Here is an 18,143-nt window from a genome sequence, read left to right as displayed (position 1 = left end):
TTCAAGATACTGCTACCTGCTGAGAGGCCCTTGAGCTATTCGGGAGACTACTCCCTATCCTGCACGTCATCACATGCAGCTGGTTCCAGGCTCCAAGGATGAATTGGCGGGAATGGACTCCCCCCAACCCCCCCTTTTATAAAGCATGTCCGCCATTAAACATTTGAACCTTGAGCAGACTAGTTGTCTTGGTTCCATTATTTCTCAATTTGCCTAGGCTCCCTCTTCTCTTCCAGTTCCAAGATGCCTTCCAGGCTCGAACCCGGACATGAGAGCCACAGGCTGGCCCCAACACTGGATGAAAGCCAACATATGCAGAGCTTCAGAGCTCAAGGTTGTTGGTCCAGTGGCATGTCTTATTGTCTGTATGACAGTAGGGGAGCTGGGTCTTGGGTAATCTCGTGACTCTGTAGACCTCAGAATGCTTATTCATAAGAGGTAAGCGTGGAAACACTATTACTGTGGTTCTCAAACATTATTCCATGTAAAAATGACTAACAGGGCATGTTAGAACAGAGGTTACTAAGCCATACCCTCATGGATGTTGATTCTCTAGGGCTTAAGAATTTGCCTTTCTGCTCTCTCCAGCAGCCGAGCAAGATGCCCAAAGGGAAGAAGGCCAAGGGGAAGAAGGTGGCCCCGGCCCCCGCCGTCGTCAAGAAGCAGGAGGCCAAGAAGGTGGTCAACCCTCTGTTCGAGAAGAGGCCCAAGAACTTTGGCATTGGACAGGAAATCCAACCCAAACGAGATTTAACGCGCTTCGTCAAATGGCCCCGCTACATCTGGCTGCAGCGGCAAAGAGCCATCCTCTACAAGCGGCTCAAAGTCCCTCCTGCCATTAACCAGTTCACCCAGGCGCTGGACAGGCAGACAGCTACTCAGCTGCTTAAGCTTGCCCACAAGTACAGGCCAGAGACAAAGCAAGAGAAGAAGCAAAGGCTACTGGCCCGTGCTGAGAAGAAAGCTGCTGGCAAAGGCGACGTCCCAACTAAGAGACCATCTGTCCTCCGAGCAGGAGTCAATACAGTCACTACCTTGGTGGAGAACAAGAAGGCTCAGCTGGTGGTGATTGCCCATGACGTAGACCCCATTGAGCTGGTGGTTTTCCTACCTGCCCTGTGTCGAAAGATGGGGGTGCCCTATTGCATCATCAAGGGAAAGGCCAGGCTGGGGCACCTGGTCCACAGGAAGACATGCACCACTGTTGCCTTCACACAGGTTAACTCAGAAGACAAGGGTGCTCTGGCTAAGCTGGTGGAAGCTATTAGGACCAATTATAATGACAGATATGATGAGATCTGTCGCCACTGGGGAGGCAACGTCCTGGGTCCTAAGTCTGTGGCTCGCATTGCCAAGCTGGAAAAAGCAAAGGCTAAAGAACTCGCCACTAAATTGGGTTAAATGTACACTAAATTTTCTGTACCTAAATATAATTACAAAACTAAAAAAAAAAAAAAAAAAAGAATTTGCCTTTCTAAGCTCCCAAGGGCTGTTGAGACAGCTAGATTAGTAACCACACTTTATGAACCATTATTTAACAGGAAAGGGATTCTTTTTTTTTTTTTTTTAAGATTTATTTATTTATTTATTACATGTAAATACACTGTAGTTGTCTTCAGACACTCCAGAAGAGGGAGTCAGATCTCATCATGGATGGTTGTGAGCCACCATGTGGTTGCTGGGATTTGAACTCCGGACCTTTGGAAGAGCAGTCGGGTGCTCTTACCCACTGAGCCATCTCACCAGCCCAGGAAAGGGATTCTTTCAATTTCTATGTGTTGAATCCACCCAAGGTGTGTTGTATCATCTGATCCTTAACTGCTCTGATGTCAGTCTGCCGTGGCTCTAATGTCATTTTGCAGGCCCTGTCTTAGCGGGACTCACCTTGACATTTCTATTGGCCTTCTTCCTGCACCAGTGCATCTTGTCCCCACCACCTCCTCCTGCACGCACCTCGCAGCTCTGCTGTCATGTAACTTCCTCATAAAATTAACCACTGGTAAAACTCAAACTGTGTTGAGTTTCATTGGTATAATGAGTAAAATAAATAATAATTTTCCTTAGAGGTTAATGGGAAATAGGAATGGCTTATTTGACTGAGTTTTAAGGCAGGACGATATAAAGTCTTAGTGGCTGAATTGTAACAACTAATGGCACAACAAGCCACTGACGACTTGATTAATAACTAGCTTCACTTACACAAAGGCTTATTTTTTTTTAACATAATCAAGTTTGGCATAGCAGAACTGGGCCCCTTGCTTGGAGTTTCAGAAGACTGAGGTCAAGTGTCAGCTGGCTGCATTCTTCTCTAATGATACCACTGAGGAAGAATCTGTTTCTAGCCTCATCTATGCCATTCCTTGACATAGAATTTAGTCTATGTCAAGATAAAGAACTTAGTTCTTTGTGTATACAGGCAGACCCACCTCCTTGCTGTCAGTTGGACACCAATGTCTACTCCTCAAGGCCATTCTTTCCTACAGGCCTTCTTCCAACATAGTAGCAACTGAGTCTTTTGATGCCAGTAAGAGAACTTCCTTCAAGGTCATCTCCACTTGTGCTTCCACTGATTTCTGCTGTCATCAGAGCAATCTCCTTTCAAAGACCCATTTAGTTAGACAAGACAGAACTACTTGACAAATCTTACTTTTGACTTAGAAAAATAGAGGGATTGATGGCATGTTCACAGATTATGGTTGCACTTGAAAGGGAGATAACTGTATAAAGCACAGTTACTGGGGCAATTTTGGTTGCTATGGTTTGCTCCTAGGCCCCAATAATCCACATATGTCCACATGTAAAATATGTATTTTACTCTAAAAGATTCACAGAAGTATCTTCCTGTCATGGCATCACTTCAAAGAAATCTTATCTAAATATCATCAGCTCAGAAATGCAAAACACCATCTGTATGGGGTCCAGATGCAGTCCCTGGGAGTAATTAATTCCAGACAGATCTCCTCTCTATTCATAGACCTGTAAACAGAAAAGATAAGTTACCTGCCTCATACTTTTAACAGACCAAGTGAAAGAGGCATTGGATAAGTGACAGGCATTTCAGTTACACACACACACATACATACACATACACACACACACACACATACACACACACACACACACACACACACACACACACACACACAGAGCTATTGGGCTGGAGATAAGGCTCAGTGTTGAAGAGTACTAGCTGTTCTCCCAGCGTCTGTTCAAGTCCTAGCACTCACATGGCAGCTCACAACTGTCTGTAACTCCAGTTCCAGGGAATCTAAGACCCTCACACAGACATACATGTAGCCAAAACACCAATGCACATAAAACAAAACAATAAATAATAATAGTAAAAAAAAAAAACCCGAAGTTTATATGGGGCTGGAGAGATGGCTTAATGGTTAAGAGGATCCAGATTTGATTCTCAGAACACACATGGTGGTACAGATATGTATATTAACCCCAATTCCAGGGATCCAATGCCTTCTCTGAGAATACCATACACATAAGTGGTACAAAGACAAACAGGCAGGCAGAATACATATAAAGTAAATAAATTAAAACACACACACACACAAGGTTAAGGATAAGTCTAAAGTAAGATGTATATCCAGCTAAGTCAGCTCCATTAGGCTTCAAAGACTGAAAGTCTTGACTCTGCTTTATTCATCAGGCTCTTAGCTTTTCCCATAGAGGTATATGATCTGGGAATGGTCATAGAAGGGGTATGTTCAATGTACAGCCCACATTTGACCAATCCATAGCACACGCACACAGAAATGTATGATACAGTGGTAAAGTGTAATATAAATCAATGTTTATAAAGTCAGTGAAATAGCACCTCGTTTTAAAAAGCATGATAATGTTAACCACCATATGCCACATTATGAATAAGTCTCTTGTTCTTTTTTCCTCAGCAGTGATTTCATACCCATAAATGATGACTCTCTGAGGTTTGGAACATTTAATGGTGATGGTGATCTAATAGATAATTATATCAATGAACAAGTATGAGGAAAACAAGAGAACTTAAAAAAAATAACTAAAGTGTCTTAAATAGAGCCCATTGGCATTTCTGTAAATCAAGGTTTCTCTAGAATAATCAATCTCATTAACAAGAAAAAGTCTACAGAAATCTCAATTGCATTAAGTCAGTCAGTCTCTCTTTTTTTTTTTTAAAGATTTATTTATTTATTACATGTAAGTACACTGTAGCTGTCTTCAGACACTCCAGAAGAGGGCGCCAGATCTCGTTACGGATGGTTGTGAGCCACCATGTGGTTGCTGGGATTAGAACTCTGGACCTTCGGAAGAGCAGTCGGGTGCTCTTACCCACTGAGCCATCTCTCCAGCCCCCAGTCAGTCTCTTAACAAGAGGAATAAGAGATTCCCCAAGACCTAATCAAGGTACAAAGTCCAGCTTGTAAGAGTCATTCGGGAGCATTTTAGACATTCAGTCTTGGAGAGCACTTCTATACAAGGCTATCTCCAGTGAGACTTGTGGGAAAGGCCATGAGCGGACTGGAGAAGGCTGGCATGGATGACATGGAGAGAATGCCTCTAATGAACGGTAGCAGAGGGACAACCAAAGCCTAGGACAGCCTATGTCTGGTTCCTGTTCAGAGTCAGCCTTTCAGATTTCTGAGCAGAGGGAGCAGAGGGTTAATATTGTTGGAACAGCAAGCCAAATATAACCCTGGCAGCAGAACAGTAAATGGACCAGACCAGGATAATAGCAAGAAGAGGACAAGGGGAGAAGTTACAGGATAATCTGGACATTTTGTTCTTCACACATTAAAACAGTCGTTCCGGCCTGCTGTCAGCACAGAGTGCTTCCTGGGGCATTTGTGAATGGCAGTCAAGGGTTTGTGCTGATGTGGTCACCGTTTCTTGTTCAGCCTTGTTTGGGAACAAGGGCAAAGATTACAGTGGGCTATTGTTACATTGCTGTCCTGTATAGGGTTGTGTATAAATCTGGTGTGTGAAAGAAGACACGCACACATTTAGCAGGCATAAATAAATAAATTGATATAATCAAATAGTTTGCCTATTGATGCCTGTTGTCTACAATGGCCTTGGGGATCATGCAGAGAGAAATTTACTGAACCTTTTTTAGGCAATAAATCTGTGTTTATACGGAATAAAAATGCTGGATTCTGGTCTTACTAGGTGCCTTAGTCAGGGTTTCTATTCCTGCACAAACATCATGACCAAGAGGCAAGTTGGGGAGGAAAGGGTTTATTCAGCTAACATTTTCCACATTGCTGTTGATCACCAAAGGAAGTCAGGACTGGAACTCAAGCAGGTGAGGAAGCAGGAGCTGATGCAGAGGCCATGGAGGGATGTTACTTACTGGCTTGCTTCCCCTGGCTTACTCAGCTTGCTTTCTTATAGAACCCAGGACTACCAGCCTAGGGATGGCACCACCCACAATGGGCCCTCCCCCGCCTTGATCACTAATTGAGAAAATGCTTTACAGCTGGATCTCATGGAGGCATTTCCTCAACTGAAACTCCTTTCTCTGTGATAACTCCAGCTTGTGTCAAGTTGACACACAAAACCAGCCAATACACTAGGTAATTACATAGACAGGACATACTGAGTGCCTACTGTGTGTTTTATGAATGTTATCTCTCCTAGTTCTCAAGGCAGTCTTTTGGCGGTTGGAACTTCTCTCCTCACCTTAAGGCTGAGGAAATGGGGCATCTGAGAGATGCTGCCTTCCTGAGAACTATTACTAGGAAAGCTTGGTTCTTTCTTTAGCACTCTGTACTTTCTCGTAACTTATGTATTGAAGTAAGTTTGCTGGCTGGGGATGTAGCTCAGTTGGTAGATTATTGCTTACCCAGCATGCATGAAGCTTTGGGTCTGATCCCCAGCGTATCATAAGTCAGTTATGGTGGCATGCATCTGTAATTCCAGCACACAGGAGGTAAAAAAACAAGAGGATGAGAAGTCATTCTCTGTTAAATAGCAAGTCGGAGGCCAGGAGACCCTGTTTCAACAAAATAATATAACAAAATAGTTTGCCTATTGATGTCTGATGTCCATGATGGCTTTGGGGACCATGCAGAGAGAAGTTGACTGAACTTTTTGTGGGCAATAAACCTGTGTTGAGCTGAGTTTTCTGCATGTATGGCTTGTACTGTTTATCATTTGGCTTGATGTGCCATAACTATAAGAATGGAGCTGGAGCAGGATTAGACACAGACTGGCGGTTACCATCATCACGGTGACTACCATTTCATCAAAGCTGGTGATGGGAACGATCGAATCTGAAGATTGTTGACAGAAAGTTGTAAACAGCAAAGCAAGGCCTCACCATTTTGCTTTCCAAGGACACCAATGGAAAGGAAAGATAGCAGAGGATCCACTGGGGACTCTGGCTCTCAGTTGAAATCTCCCATGCAAAAGTTAGACTTACAAACTCTTGTACCAAAGAAGGCCCTGATTTCTCTAATTCTATCAAGCCCTGTTCATGACCCCAAGAGCAATAATAAGAGTGCCAAGAAAATTAAAGCCTTATTTTAGGCAGTTATACTTCTATTGGTCTATTTATCCCTCTCGAAGAAAGCTCTAAAATTTAAGCCTGTCTCTCTCTTTTTTCTAGCTATGGCAGCAGGGCACTGCCCAAAGTATTGTACTTACCCAATGAATCTATCCTTTTGAGAGGCTAGATCTTCTGGGTTCAGACTCCATCTGAAATAACCCGACCTAAGGTTGAACTCAAGTTAACTAATAGGCTGGTACCTAGCACCAGTTTCCAGGTCACCCTCCAACAAACCCTGCATCTAGTACCAGTTTCCAGGTTATTCTCCAACAAATCTGCACCCCTGGTCACAAGCTTGCCCCTGACACTTCACTTCCTAACAACCACTAGTCAGGAGGAAAACAAGTTAGGTTTATGGTTTGGCTCCCAGCATCAGCCAATTATGTTAAAGGTCATTATGGCCTCCCAATCAGATGTCTATCAAGCTAGATAGCTTTTTTTTTTTTTTTTTTTTTTCAAGACAGGGTTTCTCTGTATAGTCCTGGCAGTCCTGGAACTCACTTTGTAGACCAGGCTGGCCTCGAACTCTGACTCCCGAGTGCTGGGATTAAAGGCATGCGCCACCACCGCCCAGCTAGATACCCTCTTCTTGCCTCTATAAATGTTTGACTAAAATTAGGCTCAGGACTGCACCCTCCTGTTCTACTGTGTTAGAGATGGTGGTGTGGCCCAAGCTGGAGCTTAAATAAAGAGATCCTAGTGCAATTATATCAAAATTGGCTCCTTGGTGGTCTTTTGGGATTCATGAATGCTTCCTGGCACAACTATTTCAATCAGAGTTGTAACAGCTTCGTGCTTTTCTGGGTAAGAGTAGGGGAGGATTTTACACTGTGGTAACAGAGGGACCCAGGCTAGTGATTTTACTAAAACAAACACAGCCTGAGAACTGCTGTTTATTCTAGTATCAAGATGAAGAGCTGTAGCAGGCAGGACTCTTCTAGTCAAGATAAACAGGTCTCCACTGTCGCAATCTGCTATATACACACACTGGATTAGTAGGGTGTGTTCTTTATTGGTTTTGTCTCAATTTTATTTTTGAGAGGGAGATATAATAATGGCAAATTACATTTTTTTAAAACTCTCTGTTCAAAGGCAAGCTTTGAGATCTCTAAAAGCCCTGTGAGTTGGTGGCTATAGAGCCGATTGCTTAGCCAGGCAGGTTCCAGTGTCTGTTCACTCTAGGTGAAGTTAGAAGTTGGTGACTGCCACTGGGGACAGCAGAAGCTAGGTCTGCCCTGTCCTGTCACTCAGGCCCAGGTGAATTCCTGAGATGTTCCATGGCTTACCTGCTTCAAAACCCTCTGCCTTTGGTTCCCACTTCCTCACTGGTGCATTGTACAGCCATGAATATCATTTTTCAGCTCTGGGGTTATCGTTTTTGTTGTGGTTATTTGTTTGTTTTTGTTTGAGACACACACATATATATATATGTATATATATATGTGTGTGTGTGTATATGTGTTACATGGTATATGTACATTCTTTTGTGTGTATATGATTATACCATGAGTGTGTTATGTGGTGCCTGTACATGTTCATTTGTGCATGTATACATATGCATTATAGTACATTTTCTTTTGAGCATGTGCATGCATGTGTTATGTGGTAGATACTCATGTTTATATGTATGTATGTGTACATGCATATGTGTTATGTAGTGTATGTACATGCTCTCTTGTGTGTATGTTTACACTATGTGTGTGTTATGTGGTGTATATACATATTCATGTGTGTTTATACATGTTCATGTACACATATGTGTAGCCCAGAATGATCTCAAACTTACAATGTAGCCAAGGACAGCCTTGAGGACCTGATCCTCCTGAGTCCACCTCCCGGAGCTGGAACATGTGGTTAGAGATGTGTGCTAACATACATGCTGAGACTTCTTTAAATTCTTAATACCAGATCCTCTCGCCTTGGAACATTTCTCCTACTTCTTCATATCTCTTCTTTGTTGGTGAAAGCATCCACTTCCCCTTCAGCTTCTGCTTAGTCATCAATGCCTCGTCTTTGCCCAACCCACAGGCAATGCTTCAAATACTCCCGTAGAACACGTACAACATGATCTTGCTCGTATACATTGGATTCCTAGGCTCCTCACTGCCAGATACAGTCTGCAATCAATAGCTTTAGACAGAATGAAGTTGGGTGTGGCAGCACAAGGCTGTAATCACAGCTACTCAGGAGGCTGAGGCAAGAGGATCACAAGGCCTACCTAGAAACACAGAATAGGTTTAAGTTTAGTCTGGGCAACTTGGATTCTGGCTTAAAATAAATGTAAAAGGAGGATTGGGATCATAGTTCAGTAGCAGAATACTTCCCTGCTATATACAAGGCATTGAATCCAACCCTTAACACTACACACACACACACACACACTCACACACACACACACGAGTGAATGTGTGACTGAATGAGTGAGTGAACAGCTAGACCGATGGATTCATGGATACAAGCTGCCCGACTTCCACTAATGATCAATCACAAGGCTATTTTTTTTTTTTTTTTGGTTTTTTGAGACAGGGTTTCTCTGTGTAGCCCTGGCTGTCCTGGCACTCACTTTGTAGACCAGGCTGGTTTTTTTTTTCTTTTTGTTGTTGTTGGTGGTTTTTTTTTTTTTTTTTTTTCACAAGGCTATTTTTATTGGGACTCAAAAGGCAAGAGGTATTTTTGATCTGTAAGTTAGCTGTCTAGAGGATATGGAAAACTTAGAATATTTAGAACAGCAACAGTAATAAACTGGTCCCTGATAACCTGATTGAACCAAGTCCAAGTAGGATGCTTGCACAGCAACCCTCATCCTCAAAGAAGCACCCTGCTCCTGCTCCTGAAGATATGATCCAGGCTTCTCAAAGGGAGGCCCTTAGGACTATATATTAGGTCACCATAAGGTCAGTTTTTTTTAAAGGTTTATTTATTTTATGTATATGTATATGAGTACACTGTCTTCAGATACACCAGAAGAGGGCATCAGATCCCATTACAGATGGTTGTGAGCCACCATCTGGTTGCTGGGAATTGAACTCAGGTCCTCTGGAAGTCAGTGCTCTTAACCACTGAGTCATCTCTCCAGCCCATAATGTCAATCATTAGATGGATCCTTGTGGGGCTGAACAAAGAACTATACTCACAAGACTGACTCTCCAAACAGGATTCGTGACCTGAGACTGGACTGGAAGTAAGAATGGCTACTCTGGACAGGAAGCAAGGCCAACACTTGGCATGAAGCCCCTTACTAACCTAACCACATGGCAGAGAACAATGTCAGTGGGAGCCACTCTTATCAAGAGACACAATGGCTTCAGTCAGGAAACAATGGGCAAGGGATTTCCCAATCAGAAAGGTCGGGAGTTCAAAGACACGCTTTCATGCCTAGCTTCAGTAAGAAAGTCCAGAGGAAGTTCCCTGCTATTGGGGTTGAGGTCAGGCGTGGGGTAACAATAAGATATTTGTGGAAGTTAGGGCTTCTTCCTCCTAGCCTCGTGTTTCCAGAAATATGACTCAGACTTAAAATATATTTACAGATACCTTGACCATATAGCTAGGCTCCTCTCTGACTAGAGCTTAACTAAAAATAACCCATTTGTTTTAAATTACATTCTGGCACATAGCTGGTTACCTGTGCTCAGGTACCAGGCACCCATGTCTTTACATCTTCCTGGCCCAATCTCCCAACTAGCTCTATCCCAGAATTCTTTTTCCTCCCAGAAGTCCCATCTCTATTTCCTGCCTAAGCCATAGGCCATAGGCTTTTTAACTAGTAGGTGATGTATCCATGCAATACACAAGATTTTCTTTCTACAGGTATTGTTGCAACAACAGGAGAAAGAAGCCAGAAGCAGATAGGACTTGGAGACAGATTCTGCTGAAGTCTTAAGAGTCATTAACAGCAAAGCATGCTGGGTCTGTGTAGAAAGAACCTAGGATGGAGCAGGAGGCGCAGAGTCAGTGACTATCGTCTCTAGATCAACGGTTCTCAATCTGTGGGTCAAGACCCTTTTGGGGGCGTGGGTAAAGGTCAAATGACCCTTTCACAGGGGTCACCTAAGACCATTGGAATATCAGATATTTTCATTACAACTCATAACGGCACATTACAATTACAGTTATGAAGTAGCAATAAAAATAAAAATAAAAATGTGGTTGGGGGTCTGTACAACATGAGGATCTGAATTAAATGTCACAGCACTAGGACGATTGAGAATCACTATTTTAGATGCTCAGTGGGATGCATTAGAGCTGATCTTAGGTTGGTTAGAATGATCTTACAAAATTCCACACCAGAGATGTAGTAAATCCCACTGAGAGAATGGATGGAGGGATAATCCTAGAGCTGTGAGCACCTAGGGCACTAAAGTAGTTCTGGAATCTGGAGTAGTCATCAGTAGAGGGCACACCATCAATAATGACTCATCCCAACCATATGGTGGGAAGAAGGCTTTCAAGCTGAGTATAAGAGGAGGCAGCTAGGAGCTCCTGTGTGGGCATCATATTAGTGATATGTGGGAAGACAGCTCTGAATTTTGGGGGGGTTTGTTTTGTTTTTGCTTTTCTACTTTGCTTGCCTTTGCTTTTTCCAGTGCTGGAGATGGTACCCAGGCCTTGGCCCATGTTAGGCATGTGTTCTCTCACTGAGCATATCTTCAGTCTGGGTAAGCAATTTCAAAACTGAATATAGTGTAAGTTAAATTTTACAAGGCACGTTGATTTAGAAGGCTCTGAAAGAGCCGGGCATGGTGGTGCATGCCTTTAATCCCAGCACTTGGGAGGCAGAGGCAGAGGCAGGTGGATTTCTGAGTTCGAGGCCAGCCTGGTCTACAGAGTGAGTTCCAGGACAGCCAGGGCTACATAGAGAAACCCTGTCTCGAAAAACCAAAAAAAAAAAAAAAAAAAAAAAAGGCTCTGAAAGAAGCACAAAAGGATCATTTGAACATTTAGGCAACAAGGCCTTTGCAGCAAGCATTCTCCCCTGGGCCTGGACAAGGCCTAGAAGTGAAGACTCAGGCAGAGAGGCAGTGAGTATTCACTGCTCTAGTAGGACCTCATAGACTACTGGGTTATAAATGATCAGACTCTTCTGTTTGCAACTGATAGTAACCTGGCCCCACTGACATCCATCTGGCTGGTGATAGAAAACGCATGACCATAGTACCACAGTTAGGGTGCCTCGTCAGGCCATCAGACAATAAACTCACTGTTCTATTGCTGTGAAGAGACACCATGACCAAGGCAACTCTTATAAGAGAAAGCATTTAATTGAGGGCTCTCTTACAGTTTCTGAGTCTTGGTCCACTATCATAATAGTGGGCAGATATGGCAGGCATGGCAGGCAGGTCCTGGAGAAGTACTTAAGAGCTACATCCTGATCCACAGGCAGAGAGAGTGAGACTGGAGCTGGCACGGGCTTTTGAAACTTCAAAGCCCACCCTCAGTGACACACCTTCTTCTATAAGGCCACACCACCCATTCCTCCTAATCTTAGTTACACTCCCTGGTGACTGAGCATTCAAAATTATGAGTTGAACAGGGCCCATCCTTATTCAAACCGCCACACTCACTCACAGGCAATTTCACAACATGGGTAGGCAGCCTTGTGTTAGAGAACTGAATAAAGAATTCTATAGCAGTCCTAGAAGATTTCCTTCTCTTCAGATACTAACTTAATAAGACGGAATCAGGAATGACATCCACAGACACTGGCCAGAGAACTGGGATTCACATACGTGATGTCTCTTGCTTGGAAAAACAGACATAGTGATCTTATATGGGCCAAGGCCTCAAACTTAGCAGGCATAAGAATCATTTTTGGAATTTAGTGAAAGTGCACACTTTAGTTTTATTTTCTTAAAATAATAAAACTATTAAAAGCATACATTCAGAAAGAGTGAGTCTGAATTTCCAGGGAGCAGCAATGCAGAGGCCAAGTCTGCCACCAGAAGTGGAGCTTTCAGTTTATTAGAACTTGGTAAAACAATGGAAATATGGTTATGAGGGGTTTGCAAGAGATTTGGTCAGTCAGACTGCATACCAAATGATGATTAATAGATACTGAGGACAATCCTGGTCCTCTCTTGCCAGCTAGAATGGAGCTGAGGCTATGGGATTATTGGTAAGGCTGGGGATTGTTGGCTCTGGCTGATAGGCTAGACATTTGCATAGGCATGAGGGGCCAGTCAGGGTCATGGCCAGAGATCAGGATAGGAGGAAAGCCTGAGGCTCAGACTGCCTTTCCCAGCAGTTCTCTGTGTGCTGGCAGAAGTCTGAGACTGATAGTAGCCTTTTATCTGGGAGTGGATCTGGCTGACTCTCTCCCTTGACCTCTGCTTCTCCCCACTTCACTGGGCAACTCCTTTAAGCTATAAAGAACCACAAGATCAGATCCACAGTCCTCAAGTGTATCTTCAGCCCTCTGAAGAACCCTGAGGTCCTATAGCAGAGAGGCTGGTCAATCGACATTTTAGAGCCTTTCTCAGTGTTAGAGCTGGGGCTCTGAGGGCCCCTGTAAATAAGACAGCAAAGGAAAGAAACATACTTTTATATGGATACAAGATTTCTTCTACCCCATGATAATGAGAACATGATAGCACCAGGATACCAAAGACAGAGTCTGAGCCAAGAGAAATAGTCAGAATTTGGTGAGCAACCTATTACCTGCTTGTCTTATGTCATCCAGGGAATAAGAGACAAAACCCAAAACATAGAGGGAGAACCTGGAATTCTCACTTTTAAAAGAATTCTGCCCTGCATATTTCTATAATTTTAAAGCAATTTGGGGCTCATGAGTTCTTTAATTAGACTGCACTCCTAACACCTGCAAGAGAGCAGGGCATAGAGAGTTAAGCTGGAAGAGAGAAGAAATAGGTCCTTAGGACCTGCTTGAGGGAGGGAAGCCAGGACGTTGGTGCATTCCTAAGTACCACCCCATGGAGAGGAAGAACTAGGGAAGGAGCTGTCTCCTGGGCTCCCAAGCACTCTGCTTTCAAATTGTGTCTCTTAACCTCCCCTCTGCCTTTCAGCTGGGCGGGCCCCTGCTGGTTGTTTAAGGTTCAGCTTAGCCCTAGGCTCCTTCCCAGATATGCACCAGTATGGTTGGAAGTTTTCTCCTTTGGGCTCTCACTGCTATTTCTGTACATATTTTGCCATTATTATTATTACTATTATTGACAAGGTCTCAGAGAGTAGCTCTTGCTGTCCTGGAACTATGTAGACCAGCTTGACCTTGAACTCACAGAGATTTTATTGCTTCTGCCTCCCAGTGCTGAGATTAAAGGAGTGAGCCATTATGCTTGGCTTGCATCCGTTTGTTTATAGCTAGCTAGAAATATCCCCCAGTCAGTTTTCACTCCCCCCCCATTTCTGCTCCTCTCCCCAACATTGTGGATCAAAGTCAGGGCCTCATGCATGCTAGATAACTGTTCTTGTTGTGTTTTATTTATTTTTTTTTGATTTTTAATATTTTTATTACATATTTTCCTCAATTACATTTCCAATGCTATCCCAAAAGTCCCCCATAGCGCCCCCCACTTCCCTACCCACCCATTCCCATTCTTTTGGCCCTGGCATTCCCCTATATTGGGGCATATAAAGTTTGCAAGTCCAATGGGCCTCTCTTTCCATTGATGGCCGACTAGGCCATCTTTCGATACATATGCAGCTAGAGACAAGAGCTCCGGGGTTCTGGTTAGTACATCGTGTTGTTCCAACAATAGGGTTGCAGATCCCTTTAGCTCCTTGGGTACTTTCTCTAGCTTCTCCATTGGGAGCCCTGTGATACATCCAATAGCTGACTGTGAACATCCACTCCTGTGTTTGCTAGGCCCCTTGTTGTGTTTTATAAAAAGATAGGGAGAGAGAGAAAATGTTTGGTAGAGGTGCACTCAGGTGTGGGGGAAGGGGGTGCCTCAGCGGGGGCCCATGCAGAGTCATCCCTTCCCCCTGAGGGAACAGCCACACGTCTTAGGGTTAGTATAGAATAGAGTTTAATCAGGGCGTGGGGAGGGGAGTTGAGAGGGTAGAGACCGAGAAAGCAGAGAAAGGCAGAGAGAGTTGAGGAGTAGAGGCCAAGAGGAGTAGAGGCCGACCATGTGCACGTGGAAAGGGAGGAAGGGAATGGGGAAAGAGAGGAAGAGCAGGGGCGGGCAGAGCCCCTTTTATAGTAAGTCAGGCACACCTGGCTGTTGCCAGGTAACTGTGAGGCGGAGCCTAGACAAAATGTTAACAATTCTAGCACTAAACTCATCCCCGGCCTTCCAACAATCAATTTCTTGAAATCAGGAAAGCAGGCTCCTTTTATGCTTATCTAAATTGGCCTGTTGCCCAGTTAGCTACTAAGAACTAGAGATATTTTTGATTCATTCTGTCCTTTCCCCAAATTATATCTCATTAACAAAGTTTACCGATACAGTGCATGGGGTTCTAACAAAAGCTGTTGGGGAATCCAAAAAAGAGAGAAAATTCTCAGAATTTAAAAATAATGCTACAGAGACAATGCCGGGGCCTAGCAAACACAGAAGTGGATGCTCACAGTCAGCTATTGGATGGATCACAGGGCCCCCAATGGAGGAGCTAGAGAAAGTACCCAAGGAGCTAAAGGGAACTGCAACCCCATAGGTGGAACATTATTATGAACTAACCAGTACCCCAGAGCTCTTGACTCTAGCTGCATTTGTATCAAAAGATGGCCTAGTCGGCCATCACTGGAAAGAGAGGCCCATTGGACTTGCCAACTTTATATGCCCCAGTACAGGGGAATGCCAGGGCCAAGGGGTGGGGGTGGGTTGGTGGGGGACTGAGGGGGGGGGGAGTGTATTGGGGACTTTTTGGATAGCATTGGAAATGTAATTGAGGAAAATACCTAATAAAAAAATAATGCTACCAATTATATAGATCATATAGACCAAAAAAAAAAAAAAAAAAAAAAAGAAAATCAAAAGGATGGCCAGGTAAATTTGAGAAGCTTTGTTGCATCGTTTTGCATATACTATGCCAGTAAGGATTAAAACAAATCAAAACATAAAGTAAGGTGAAGAGCAGGGCGGTGGTGGCACTTGCCTTTAATCCCAGCACTTGGGAGGCAGAGGCAGATGGATTTCTGAGTTCCCGGCCAGCCTGGTCTACAAAGTGAGTTCCAGGACAGCCAGGGCTATACAGAGAAACCCTGTCTCGAACCCCTTTTCCCCCACCCCCCAAAAAAAGTAAGGTGCAGTTTGCTGAAGGCAGCATCCCCTTGTGGTGGGTGGCACACTGACCTAACGTTCTAAGAAGTAGTAGGAATGCCCATTTCCTGCGATTTTATAACGTATGTTGTTGAAAGCAACGATTTGGGTGTCATTTAACAAGACAATTTGTTACCCAGCGAATGGAAAGTTTCTCAATTCGGCTCAATGCTTTCAATTGAGGACGAATTGACAAAGTTCCTCGAGGTTCTTGCATTCCAGAGTAACATATCCTTTTATGAATCTTGTCAGTAAAAGGTGTGTGTGCCTTTCTATTTTTATGAACTGGGAAAGATGAAGTGATTGCAAGAGTTGGGAAATGAACTAGCAAGAGATCCTAAGTGTATCCCTCCACTAGCACACAGGTTTTAGGAAGAAGTATAGACATAAAGAGAAGGTTCAGAAACCAGAATTGGCCTTAAAACTAAGAGTCTACCTATCTCTCAAGAATCCTGAGGGGGGAGGGGGGAGGTAGACAGTTAGCTCAGTGGTTAAGAGCACTTGTCCTTTTGAAGGCCTGGGGTTCAAGTACCAGCACCCACATGGAGGCTCCCTCCTTCCTCAGACACCAGGCATGCATGTGGTATATACTCATACATGTAGGCAAAGCAGTCCTAGGAATAAAATAAATCTAAAATAAAGTTTAAAAAAATTCTATGGAGGCCGGGATGGTGGCTCAAGACTTTAATACCAGCACTCAGGAGGCAGAGACAGTGGCAGATGAATCTGTGGGTTTGAGGCCAGCCTGGTCTCCAGACTGAGTTCTGGGACAGCCAAAGCTTAGGTTTGTCTTTCCTTTTCTCTACTCCACTTGTAGGATACTGAGGGACACACACACACACACACACACATTGTAAATTGTCAGATCAAAACAACAACAACAAAACCCAGGACAAGTCTTATTCGTACCTGTGGTTCCTCCCAGGACTTCTCACCCTGGCACCCATCCTGACCTAAACCTCTCCAGCCCAGGTGTTGGGCTTACCTTCCCCTAGCTTCTGACTCCTGTATAACTCACTTTCTTTTGGTTCCCTCTTGGTCTCTTGGTCATCAGCTCCTCTCTTGGTCTACTTATCCCTCCTTCCTCTCTCTTCAGTCTGGAACCTTCCTGATGCCTCTGGCTGTGCTCTCCCTCATATTGACAATAAAGCTGCTCTCCCCAACCATACCTAGGAGTGGTCATGTCCTCATTTTCATGCATGTACATGTGTTAAAAATGTCAAAAAGGTAAAAAAAAAAAAGTATAAAAGCACGAGAAATGTTTAGAATATGACAAAGGAAAAAAGCCAAGTGTACACTTGTATGAAAATCGGGGGTGATCGTGTGAAGGCACATAAGCTTCCGAATAACACAGGTGACTATGAACAAACTAAGTTGACCATTTTTTAAAGATGTTTTTCGTTTTGCATAGTTTCTTGCAATGAAGCTTACGTTGATGATGAAGTTCAGTCTACCTACCCTGGTATTTTCTCTTTCCCAGTGGTGCTAAGGAATTGCGTGGGTTTAAGGTCTGAAGATTTGTTTTCAGACCTGTTTTCCTATGATTCATCGCTTCTCAAGATAAAGTTGAAACACTTCTCAACCTAGCTTAATACCATAGACACAAGGCTTTAACCTCATGAATTCTCTAAGCTTATTTTCTGCTGTGTGCAACTGTTACTTTGTCTCCTTCACCCAGGCTTTCTAGCTTTCTGTCATTTTTCAGTTTTTATCATTTACTTTTTTTTTTTTTTTTGTTTGTTTGTTTGTTTTCTAGACAGAGTTTCTCTGTGTAGCCCTGGCTGGAACTCACTCTGTAGATCAGGCTGGCCTCGAATTCAGAAATCCGCCTGCCTCTGCCTCGGGAGTGCTGGGATTAAAGGTGTGCGCCACCACGCTCGGCTTATCATTTACTTTTTATTGACCTAATTGGTTGTCGCCAGTTTTCTTATATAGTATTCATGTCTTTCAGCGTCCGTTAAAAAAAAAAATCACGTTTGGCAAGCTCCAACACTAGTTTCATTTTCTGAGATGTTTGTCTGGAGTGTCTGTTTGGACAAGCAGTCTACCCTCGTCCATGGAAGAATAAAAGGAATGAGTGAGTGCGACGTTGTTCAGGTGAGGGACAGTAAGAATGGGCGCTCCGGATCAGTGCTCCGAGATCACCAGAGAGCGCTGAGGGGAAATGGGAAAACACTGAAAGCGCGAGTTTCCCACAACTTCAGTCAGGAAGTCTACCTAAAGGTAGAAGACCCGACCCTCTCCTACCGGTAGCACGCAGGCGCGTCCTCCTCTCCCGCCTTCGCCTCCATCCAGGATGCCCCGCCTCTCCCGCAGTACGCAGGCGCATTCTCCTTGGCGCTCTCTTTTCTGGGCTCCTCAGCCTTTCAGGATGCCCCAGCCCC

The 18,143-nt window shown here is 43.9% G+C and overlaps 1 long non-coding RNA gene and 1 pseudogene across 1 annotated transcript; one reads left to right on the top strand and one right to left on the bottom strand.

Annotated features, from left to right (window-relative positions):
* Nucleotides 1-582: 582 nt before the first annotated feature.
* Nucleotides 583-1,456, top strand: LOC147000287 (large ribosomal subunit protein eL8 pseudogene; annotated as a pseudogene).
* Nucleotides 1,457-1,604: 148 nt separating this feature from the next.
* Nucleotides 1,605-18,137, bottom strand: LOC147000286 (uncharacterized). The gene is made up of 3 exons (XR_015046062.1): nt 18,007-18,137; nt 8,328-8,759; nt 1,605-2,976 (listed from the first exon to the last, which is right to left on the bottom strand). It is a non-coding gene; the product is annotated as an uncharacterized LOC147000286 (long non-coding RNA).
* Between the last annotated feature and the right edge of the window lie 6 nt (nt 18,138-18,143).

The sequence above is a fragment of the Mus caroli genome, unplaced genomic scaffold (assembly GCF_978045245.1).
Source record: "Mus caroli unplaced genomic scaffold, Mus_caroli_1 scaffold_19, whole genome shotgun sequence".
NCBI classification, from domain to species: Eukaryota; Metazoa; Chordata; class Mammalia; order Rodentia; family Muridae; genus Mus; species Mus caroli.
The sequence above is the reverse complement of the archived record's forward strand: the minus strand, read 5'-3'. Positions and strand labels throughout refer to the sequence as shown.